This window comes from Phycodurus eques, chromosome 15, assembly GCF_024500275.1.
Source record: "Phycodurus eques isolate BA_2022a chromosome 15, UOR_Pequ_1.1, whole genome shotgun sequence".
Classification (NCBI taxonomy): domain Eukaryota; kingdom Metazoa; phylum Chordata; class Actinopteri; order Syngnathiformes; family Syngnathidae; genus Phycodurus; species Phycodurus eques.
The window spans coordinates 15311688-15322938 of NC_084539.1; positions in this window are offsets into that span (position 1 = coordinate 15311688).

An 11251-nucleotide genomic window follows, 5' to 3' on the forward strand; every position below is an offset into this window, starting at 1 on the left:
CCCTAAAAGACAAATTGGCCCCCCAAAGCAGGCAATTCAGAACAGCCAATGAAAATGGCGTAATGGCAGAAAAGCAAAAACAATCCTGATTAAAATGATTTTTTAAAAAACTGTTGGAAAATTCTACATCTGATATTACTTGTTAGGCCTAGTGGTTAGCATGGCTGCCTCACATTTATCTTATTTCTTTTTTCTTTTTTTTTGTGAGTGGGAATGTTGGTGTGTCTTTACCATGGGTGTCCAAACCTTTTCCTCTGAGAGCCGCATACAAAAGATTGAAGGATGTAACGGCCACTTTGAAATGCTTCCCATTTAATTCATTAAACACACTAAAACCAATCCACCAAACAATTATTTTTGTTTATAAATTGTAGTTATTTTTTAACTTACTAGCCTGGTTTACTTAGAATCTTGTATTGTGATTAGAATCGCGTAAGAAACCCAAACCAAATACAAATGTTTCATGTACTGTCAACACCTCAATCAAAATAAACAGGTCAAATCCTCCTGTGAAACCGAATTTTATTCGGTTTCACAGGAGTGGAATATTCCTTTTCCCAAACTGATCCAAAGTCATGTAAAAGATTCAATCGGAATAGTCCGCCTGCATTCTGTCTGCGCTTGCTATGTCTTGACGTAAATGCGCAGTGACGTCGTCGTTTACACACTTGAAAATATGGCAGATTCCAACCAGAGTTGGTCTGCAACGGGTAACTTGTTTTTATTAAGCTATTATCTTAATAAAAGCGTAAAAACAATCACAACTACTGTGCTAAATAGATGAACTGACCTACATCTTGACAAATCACATGATATTTACATAAATCTACGCAGTCACATGTCGATAAAACGCCTGTTCCGAGTAAATGTAGTCCATGTGTGTACCCTGATTCGAATAAAACACATCACATGTAAACAGTTGATCAGAGATCTTCAATCGGAATGATTTAATCAGAATGACAAAAAAAAGTCTGCATGTAAACATGGCTACTGTCACAATACCAATATAAAATAGGAATGTGTTTGCTAATTATTTTTTTTTTTTATGTCTCTGTCGATTGTCAGTCATCTAGGTCATCGTAATCTGCAAAGGTTGAATCAAGGCAACTGGACTCTAGTGGTATGTTGAATTTGTTGTGTTTTTTTATTGTTTTTTGGGGGGTGGAAATCACTTAGGAAATTATTCTATTAGGCTGACCATATCTAAAAACGCTTGTTATAAAACCAATTTATTAGTCGTAGTTAAAGTTTATAATAGTAGTCAGGGGCATCACACCAATTAGGGATGTGGGTGTCAGACATTCCCTCACTTTTTTGACACCCACACTTTTCATGCTGCCCTCCCTACCTTTTAAGGGTGATGCGGGCTGTGTAAAGTGTTATTTTGAGTATATGTCACGGGACACTAAAAAAAAAAAAAAAAAAAGGAAGGCTGGATACAAATGGCCCCCTCGCCGTAGTTTGGACACCCCTAGCATATATCTACCCTCCAGTTGGTTGGCGATCGGTCCAGAGTGTACACTCCCGATTGCCCTGTGAGTCAGCTGATAGGCTCCAGCTCACGCAACCATAATATTGACCAGCGGTATAGAAAGTGGATGCATGGAATTTACTAGTTACTGTCACTCAAATAAGTATGGAGGTATATTACAATATTACGCCGGCACGGTGGACGACTGGTTATCACATCTGCCTCACAGTTCTGGAGACCGGGGTTCAAATCCCAGCCCGCCGGTGTGTAGTTCTCCCCGCGCCTGGGTGGGTTTTCTCCGGGCACTCCAGTTACATTGCTTTATGACCTTCAAAATTCTTACTGAAATTGCGTTACTTTTATAAGCATCTCTCTAAATGAGCATGGATTACTCAATTGTATTGTATGTATGTCAATGTGTACAGGTAGCAAGCTGTGTTTTTGTGTGTGTTCCAGGAGATGCCCCACGCAGTGTGGGAACATGTCCGAGGTCTGCACAGGAAAGACATTGGGAGCAGCGGGAGTGTTGTGGCAGAGGGAGACAGATCGGGCGTTGGGTGGGGGGTCTTTCAGGGAAAGGAGGAAACGAAAAGAGAACACCCTCGACTTTTTCATTCTCAAAACAAAACCCCTCCCTCCCTCTGTCCCTTACCCGCCCTCCTCTTCCTCCTCCTCCCCCCAAAAAGTGCAAAATGTCCCTCCACAACAATAAGTTCACTGCAGCGTAGCACAACAACAAATAGTGCGTCACTAACGAGTGACGACAAACATTCCTGTCTGTCTGCGTTTGCATGTGATCCACTCATTCCCGCCACTTCGCCTTCTTCAAATGACATTTTGTTATGGCAGGGGGTCCTGTGAGTGTCTTTGCAGATGCTTTTTTGGAATGTTCAGTAACTGATACTCAAAGAATGCAGACACAATTTGTAGTTTAAGGCCTCAAGTGGGTAACAAATATTTGAATTTTTTTATCATTATGGTTAACCTCACAAAATGTTGCAGTCCTGAAATGTTTTTGATTCACGGGAAATAAATATTGCCTTGATTCTAACCACACAGACAATTATCCATGTATCTAACTTGTTTTTAAAGTTTTTCACGGTACAAAGGAGGACCTGAGTTCATTTTTCAAGTAACAGTGCTGACTGGGACGTGAATTTGGGGCGCTGACATCTGGAAATGCTGCTGCTGAGCGCGAGGGAAGACTCTGCTTGTTTTTAGAGTGATGTGCCACTTCCCATTCTCTCGTGAGAGTGATTTATCCCTCAAGCAGAGGAGAGACTCATCGAAAAGAGAGCAGAGAGACGACAGTGTACTTGTTGATGTACAGTACCACTTTTCAACAGGTATTCGTGAGCGGAAGCAAACTTATATTATGCAAGAGTCGGATGTGTTATCACTGGCTGCAACAACCACAGACAGTCCACTGAGTAACATGAATATAACCGAGACATTTTGTTGGCAAATCTGATGTTTGGATGGTTAGATCCGGTTTCTTACAATTACAGTACAATACAAGAGTAAATGCATAAAAAGGAAATACTAAAACTCTAATACTCCACTTAGTGCTTTGTAATTAATTCACTGGAAAATAAAACCGCAATAGTTTATTCTGTCCCTAAAGGAACTATCTGCACAAAGGACTACATATACAGTCAGGTCCATAAATATTCGGACAGGGACACAATTCTCATAGTTGTGGCTCTAAACACCACCACAATGGATTTGAAATGAAACTAAAAAGATCTGCGTTAATTGCAAAATTTCAGCTTTATTTGAGGGTATTTAGATCCAAATCTGGTGAACAGTGTAGTAATTACAAAAGCTTTCACACTTTTTAAGGCACCAAAAGTAATAGGACACATTAGCAACCACTTTCACTTTTTAATACTTGGTTGCAAATCGTTGGCAGTCAATTACAGCCTGAAGTCTGGAATGCATAGACATGACCGATTGAGCATGCGTTACACATGCTGAAGACAAAATTGAAGGGAAAATGGCCCAAGAACAAGCAGGAACTGAAGACAGTTGCAATAGAGGCCTGGCAGCGCATCACCAGGGATGAACTCTTGCATCAAGTTATGTCTACGCATGTCATTAGCCAGGAGTTGCTTTATTTATTTATTCTTATTTTATTTGAGGAAGTTACGCTGGAGTTCACTTTGGGCGAGAGGCAGGGTATATACCCATCCAATCACAGGACACCTATATAGACAAACAACCTTTTACACTCACATTCACACCTATTGACAATTTTGTCTGTTCAATGAGTGTGAGAGGAACCCAGAGGGTGCAAACGCCACACAGGAATGCCTGAGCCAAGATTCGAACTTCTACCTCACGACTGTGAGGCTGACATGCTAACCACTACATCACCATGTTGCCTTGCTACTTTGTGCAATTTCAAATGTTTCCCAGGCCCAACAAAATATAATCACAGCATGCTGTAGTGTGCACCCGGTGTCGGTAAACTGCGGGAAACACATTTTAGGAAGAAACAGCACATATAACACTGGCACAGTTCCTGTATATGAGAGCCGCACATAACAACGGGACTCAGTTCGGATGCCAACAATGGCTGATTTATATCAACTCACTTGATGACTAAAATACAATCTCACCCCGAGACCCTCTTTATGTGTTTTTTGTGACCTATGACTCCTAATTAGTTCAACCGTACAATTGGCTCTTTCTTAAGTCCCCCTGACCCTGTGTGTATTTGAGGCCTCAGTGGTTTAGAGGACAAAACTAGTTGGGGGTTGCTGTCGCGCGATATGGAATTGAATTCAAGACCTATATTAAGCATAATAATAGAGAGATTGCTGCATTTACCTACTGAAGTGTCTTCATTTTAAATATGGCTAATGTGAGGATATTTAGAACGATGCTAAAGTGGTTCTGAGCAATAAAACCAGCAAACATGTCTTATTGGGCTATTTTCCAGGGAGTCTCCTCTTAATGTGTTTTCCAGACACCCACATGCCCTTTCAAATTTTGTCCGACCACAGCTCGAAGCGGTTTTGTCCCAGGAATACAAAAGGGCCACCCAGTCTATAAAAATAGCTTTTAGTGAGTGAATCGTATGCTGGAAATTGTATCAGCGTTCATAATCCAGTTAGATGCTGCATGGGGAAAAAAACAGAGGAGAGCTTCTGCGACGGTAGCCCAGACATTTGCTTTGGGTAGAAGGATGTGATTTTTAATGCATTCCTGTTTCTAAATTCACAAACAAGTGGCTTTTGGGGTCCTGACAGAACGGACGGTCAACTCGAAGGTCACCTTTTTGATGCAAAAATGGAACAGTGGAAAAACCTGCCTAGAGTGAAAGCCAATGTGATGCACCATGCATGTCCTTTCTGTTTTGTTATTGAGCTCTTGTTATGACTACAGACAGACGTGGTGATTCAGACAAAGTTTTGCTTTAGCGACATTAACTAAAGTAGAGAACGGCGGGTCAGATGGTCTGCTGTTGAGTCAGGACAGCAGCTGGTGCCAAACATTGTGTTTAGGAACTGACCTCAGGGATGGAGGGGTGAGTGAGAGGCATGTACAGGAGACCAAAAGAATCCTACAAGTCCTGAAAGGGTGACGGGACAACAAGGGAGAGTGCGCATAATTTGTATGGTTTATTTCACTTAAAGTATTGTTAAAAAAATATATATTGAAAACCATGCTATGTAGTGGTTAGCACAACTACTTCAAAGTGCTGAGGTTCATTGTTCGAATTGGTGGCTTTGGCCTGTGTGGTGTTTGCAAGTTCTCCCTGTGCTTATGTGGGTTTGTTGTCAGGTTAAGTGAAAGCTCCAAATTTTCTATAGGTGTGAATATGCGTGTGTGTTTTTTTTTGTTTTTTTTTTTGTTTGACTGGCAACTCGTCCAAGGTGTACCCTGCCATTCGTCCAAAGTCAGTTGGGATAGGCTCCAGCTCACCCGCAACCATAATGAGGACACATGTATAGAAAATGGATGCATCAAATTTAAAGGCCAATTTAAAGTGATTGAGAGTCTGAATGCATTGTGTGATTGTAATGCTTTCCAAAGAAACTCCCAAATTAATGCACACAGAAACCATTCTGTACTTATATCACCGAACATTTGCATGTGTCTTCTTGTAGAATTGTGTGTCTGTGTGTGACTGCATGCTCTGACCAGAATGTGATCCCAAAACACCACTATATTGTATTTATAATGTGGAAGACCCCCTGGCTTGTGTCTAGGCCCTCTTGTATTTCTCAATCTTTCCATTTGGAGAATGAAAACACAAGAACACAATCACCAGTGGTTTCCTTCCCTGCCTTCCCATCGTTCCTACGCTGCATGCTCCCTTACTGTCACTAGGAACGCTGACTCTGCAGATTTACTGATTTTTTTGTTTTTTTTGTTTTTGTTTTTGTTTTTGCAAATAGAGAAATCATCTTTCAACATTTGGCGAGAGCAGCCTCCAGTAGATGAAATGTTTTCCTAAACCAAATGACTCACAGTAGGTGTCATTGGCTATTAGTTGTTAAAGGAGACATGATGCATTTCTTTTCACGATTTCAAACCAGCAATTATAGTACACTTTACACACCCTACTAATGTCCTACCTTGCTGAAATTAACCCATTTTAGGCACTGGCCCTGACTAAAACAAGTGAGCTACTTTATACCCTGCTCTATATACTGCTGGGCCAATGGGCTTTGCTACCATGACAACGGCACTTGGGCAACGTGGCCTTTACTTCGAGAATCATAGTATGGGGGGAGCACCTTTAAAGACAAAAGCATTTTCACCAATGGAAGTAGCACTTCATCCACTAAACTGTGTGTATGTGGCGCAGTGGACACATCTTTCTCCCAAATAACCTCCCACCGCCATTGCGTAACTTCACTGAACAATCAAGTATGTGACGATTATCAGAAGCTAACGCTAATCTGGGCATGCAACACGACTCCATCCCTGCTCACCCTAGCTGCCAAGTCATGGGCAGAAACGATCGGTGCAGAGGTGGTTATTGTGTAAATTAGTGGAGTTGTTTTATCATAATTTGGTAAAATTCTGAAGTCACAGACACATTTACAGAAATAAGCAGATGCCAAAATATTTACTTGGTTATTTAATTTCGTACTTGATGAGTGGGCAGGCATTCCAAAGAACAAACTATTTGTATATAAGAAATTAAAAAGTGCATTTTCACATTATTTATTATGGACCGAAACACGACAGATTCGAGACCCGCGATGGATCAGAACTGACTTTGATACTATTCTTATGTATTTAACAAGTACATTCCTCATTCCTTTTGTTAAAAGTGTGAAACTACAAAATAAAATCACACATAAACACAAATATGCACAGGAACACTCTCAACAAAGGCAAGCCTCAAGCAAAAGGTAGCAGCCGCTTCTAGCATCACGTTGCAGGAGAGAACTATATCAAATATCTGAAAAGTTCCCCGAAACATGGCACTTCATGCAAGCAAGCACACGCACAGTATGGGAATACTATCTGCTCACTCTGCTGCCTCTTTCTGACCTCCTTCTGCTCTTCTTTTTTTCCCCCGTCTGAAATATGGGCCTTTTCTCTCTTTCCGCTCTTATGCAACCACTTCATAAATAGAAAATGGTTGTGTCACTCAATTACAGTATTTATGCTGGAAATGGATTACATGCTCAGGCCAAGGTTTACGCAAGAGCCCACGCATGATTTTATCCATATTCCATTACTTTTTCTCTCTCTCTATCTCTCTCCGGAGTGACTCATTCATTTCTGCAGCACAGGTGGGCTTGTTCTTGTTTCTATTTATTTTTTGTTTAGCAGCTCAGCAAAAACTCTGCAGAGGTTTGGTCAAATGGGCCAACGTGTGGGATTAAAAGGTTTATCCATTTTCTATAGCCCTTGCCCTCATTAGGGTTATAGGTTGTCTAGTCTATCCCAGGTGATTTTTGGCAGGAAGTCGGGTACAACCTGGAGTGGTTGCCAGCCAATCGCAGGACGGATATAGACAAACAACCTTTCACTCTCACATTCACACAATTTAAACATGCATGTTTTTGGAATGTGGGAGGAAGCCAGATTACCTGCAGAAAAACCCAAGTAAGCACGGGGAAAACATGCAAACTCCATCACAGAAAGGCTGGAGGTGAGATTCAAACCCAGAACCTTGGAACTGTGAGGCAGAAGGGCAAACCAATGTAACACCGTGCCGCCCTCAAAGGCTTGTGTTTCGAAAATGTCATCGTGGTGATGATGCATTTTATTAATATTTTTCTAATGATGTTGTTTAACTGCAATGGAACCAACAGTGCCAAATGCCGTGTCGTACAACTTTAAATTGCATAAAAATGACATCATATCACACGAGATATTTCACAGCACTTCAGCATACTTTGTGAGACTTTAGCTCAGATAGCATCTAAATTATGAACAACACAACTGTGTTTTGCATTTTATTTGGCTTTTTCATTATTATGAAAATACGTTTTTTTTTCCACAAAATGAATTAAACTCATATCTCAAGGCGCCACTGTATTTCACATTGATTTTCTGTGCACCAAACTATAGTTATTCTCTATCAAATGGATTTTTTGTTAATATTATTGTGTGTCTTCTACTGATTAATTGTGTTAACATTAATGCTTCAGTTTTCATACGATTCAGTTTTAGTCAGACTTTTTGGAATGGATTAACCACAAAAACCAAGGTTCCACGGTAATCGAATCAAGATATCAGAGTGTATCAAAGTGGATCACAGTGTTTTTGTTCACTGGAATGTGCGGCATACTTGACTCGGAATTCAGGAGCTGAGTCCCTCAAACGGGGGTCCTCAAATGACCCCTCTTCAAAGGTGAGGAAGGAAGGATGGGAAGTGTGAAGAGGAAAGGAAGCAATGCATTATTTTTCCAAGAGGGCGGTTGTCTGTTCCTCGCAGTCAGGTACGCTTTGTATTTCAAGCACTTTAACAAGCAGCTTTGTCCTTCCAGCTGTGTATTGTTTTGATGCTTTAGCTGCTGCTGCATTAAAATCGGTCTTGGTGCGTCATCCGCTTGGTCTCATCCTCAGCCCGGTGCTTCCTGTATTTGCTACCTGCTATTATTGTGAATTTTGACACAACTCCCTCCAATGCAGCAGAATATTTCAACTGCTGAATGACTTCAACTCAAATAATCAGAGATAGTTTAGGAGTGGAAATAAATCCAACAATTCCCCTTTTTACATAGATAAAAGGCAGACAATAACTTTCCTTCAAATATAAAGTTCATTTGTCGTTTACTAACTTGTCTCAAATAAAGGAAAGACCCTTCAAAAAGTTAAATATTAAAACATCGGTTTAATCTCACAGCACCTATTAAAATAATGACTACAAGAGGCTGTTGCTACTTTTAACACCTTTTAATAGATGGTTCATTTATGTTTATCGCTAGAGAAGAAGAAGAATTGCCCTTCCGCTTCAGAATTTCCCTTAAAAATGGGTTTCTATGCTGGGAAAAGGCTTTATGAAAAAGGTAAAATGGAAATGAAAAGAGCCGGCACAGCGGCCAACTGGTTAGCACATCTGCCAGGCGGCACCCTCTATTATTCAACATCATGGGAACTCAAGCTAGGAGAGGGTGGAAAAAAACTCTCCTCTCATGCGCGAGCCGAGTGGAATGTGAAGAAGAAGAAAAGTGTTCTTTCAGAGCTTTTAATGGGACATAGCCTACTCCTTCAGGCTGAAACATAACAGTGTGTGTAGTTGTAGGTCAGGTGTTGGAGGGCTCTCCTTTCAACTTTCAATTGATCAGCTATATTGGCTATTTTGTTTTTTAGAAACAGTTTTTATCCATGTCAATCCACCTGCCCAGTTCATTGCATTTTACTCATTTCAGTTGGAGGCTGTTTTGGGCTAAACAAAGACTATTAGCTGACATGGTAAAATTGTTGATTCTTTCGACTCATCACGCCTTAAGTAAGGTGATGAGCCACTTGTGGCCAGTGTCAGAATGGGTAGCCATAGGATGAAAACGTTTTTCTTGTATACAAATAGTGGGCCCTCTGGAGTGCCTGCACACCCATAAAGTATGAAATTAAACAACCAAATAAATCTTTTGTTTTCTGGCCATTTCCTTTATGTGTCTGGAAGCGAGCCATTCTGAACTTCAACCTACTGTTACATAACAGTGGGGCTAATCTACATAACAACTCATAAAAGGTTATGAAATATAGCAGTTTACAGCATTGTACTTTATTAAACAAACAAAATAACATACGTAAAGAGAATGTAAAGAATTACACAGTGTGTACATTATGATTTCATGCATTATTTAATGAGCATTGTGTCTGGTTTTGTGTGCCATGGCCACCAGGGCACAGTATAATATGTTTGTTGGTATGGGTTGCCGCCATTTATATTCAAATATTAGTTGTTTAAAGGTTCATAACAACAGCAATATCAATGCTAATTTCATTACCTGTCGATGGTGTTTCCCATTATGTGGTAGCAGCGAGCTAGCAGACTTTCACATTGCAAAGTGAGGTTAAATGCACATTGTGTAATTCTCTTTGTTGTTGTTTTTTTTATTATTATTTTGACAACAAACTTCAACTGGGAGTGGCAAAAAACAGCTTAAAGCAAGCACCTGGCCTCTTTTTTAAAGAACCGTTCACTGCCAAACTGCTGCTTGTTGTGACGTTCGCTGCCGCCGTCTCACGCTCGTGTCTCAAATTTTTCTCACAAGTCAAAGCAAAAGTGACGACTCATTCATTCATTCATCATCCGTACTGCTAATTCTCACTATGGCCGCGTGTGTGCTTGAGCCTATCCCAGCTGACTCTGGGGGAGAGGCAGGGTACACCCTGAACTGGTCGCCAGCCAATCGCAGGGCACATATAAACAAACAACCATCCGCACTCACATTCATACCTACGGGCAATTTAGAGTCTTCAATTAAGCTAGCATGCGTGTTTCTTCTCCATTCTCTACATAAACCTATAATCTCGAGTGTAAATGCTGTAGTGTATTGTCTTTACGACCACTAACCCCCACCCACCCCACCCCCCCACACATACACACACACACACACTCGAGGCCCTGCTCCTGCCTGTTCAATCCCTGGCCTAAAACAAGAATATGCATAATGCTGTATGTCTCCTTTAAGAATCCGGCGTGGCGGACCTCCTCTGGGCAGCATTATTTTCCTCAATACAACAATTGCATGGGACAAGACGTTCAGGACATTCAGTGTGCGATTCTCACAGTCGTATAAAAAAATATTTCTACATTTATGTTTATAAATATAAAATAATAATTTGTTTTGTACCAGCAAAGGAAAACCACAATAACAAACATATTGTTAATTGAATTCTTCTCTGATGGGCTCTTGTTAGATTTTGCAAGTGTAACTAATGTTGTGGCCAGAGCAGAGTTATTAATTACAACACAAATACATCCTGAGAGGGTTTATTTATACTCCCAGTTCTTTGGCCGAATAGTGAGGTGGTTGGAGGCTCTCCCAGTTAACAATGGGTGGGACTGGTCCATAGCAGGCCAACTGCAGATTTTTCTGCTTAATCTAAGTATTACTCATTTCTCTTCAAAAAGCAAAGGAAGAGGAAGAGGTTTAGTTTTTTACCATTGGAGAAATGTAACATGAAATGTAAATTTTTCCAAATATATTTAGTAAACATAAATAAAATGGATTCAGCATTTTGGACCATGATCAAAGACTTAGACTGTTTAACATCGTCGTATAAAACACAGATCCAAATAACTGGCAGAACCAATGCATGGGCTAAAAACATCTAACAATACAGGCCAGTCCT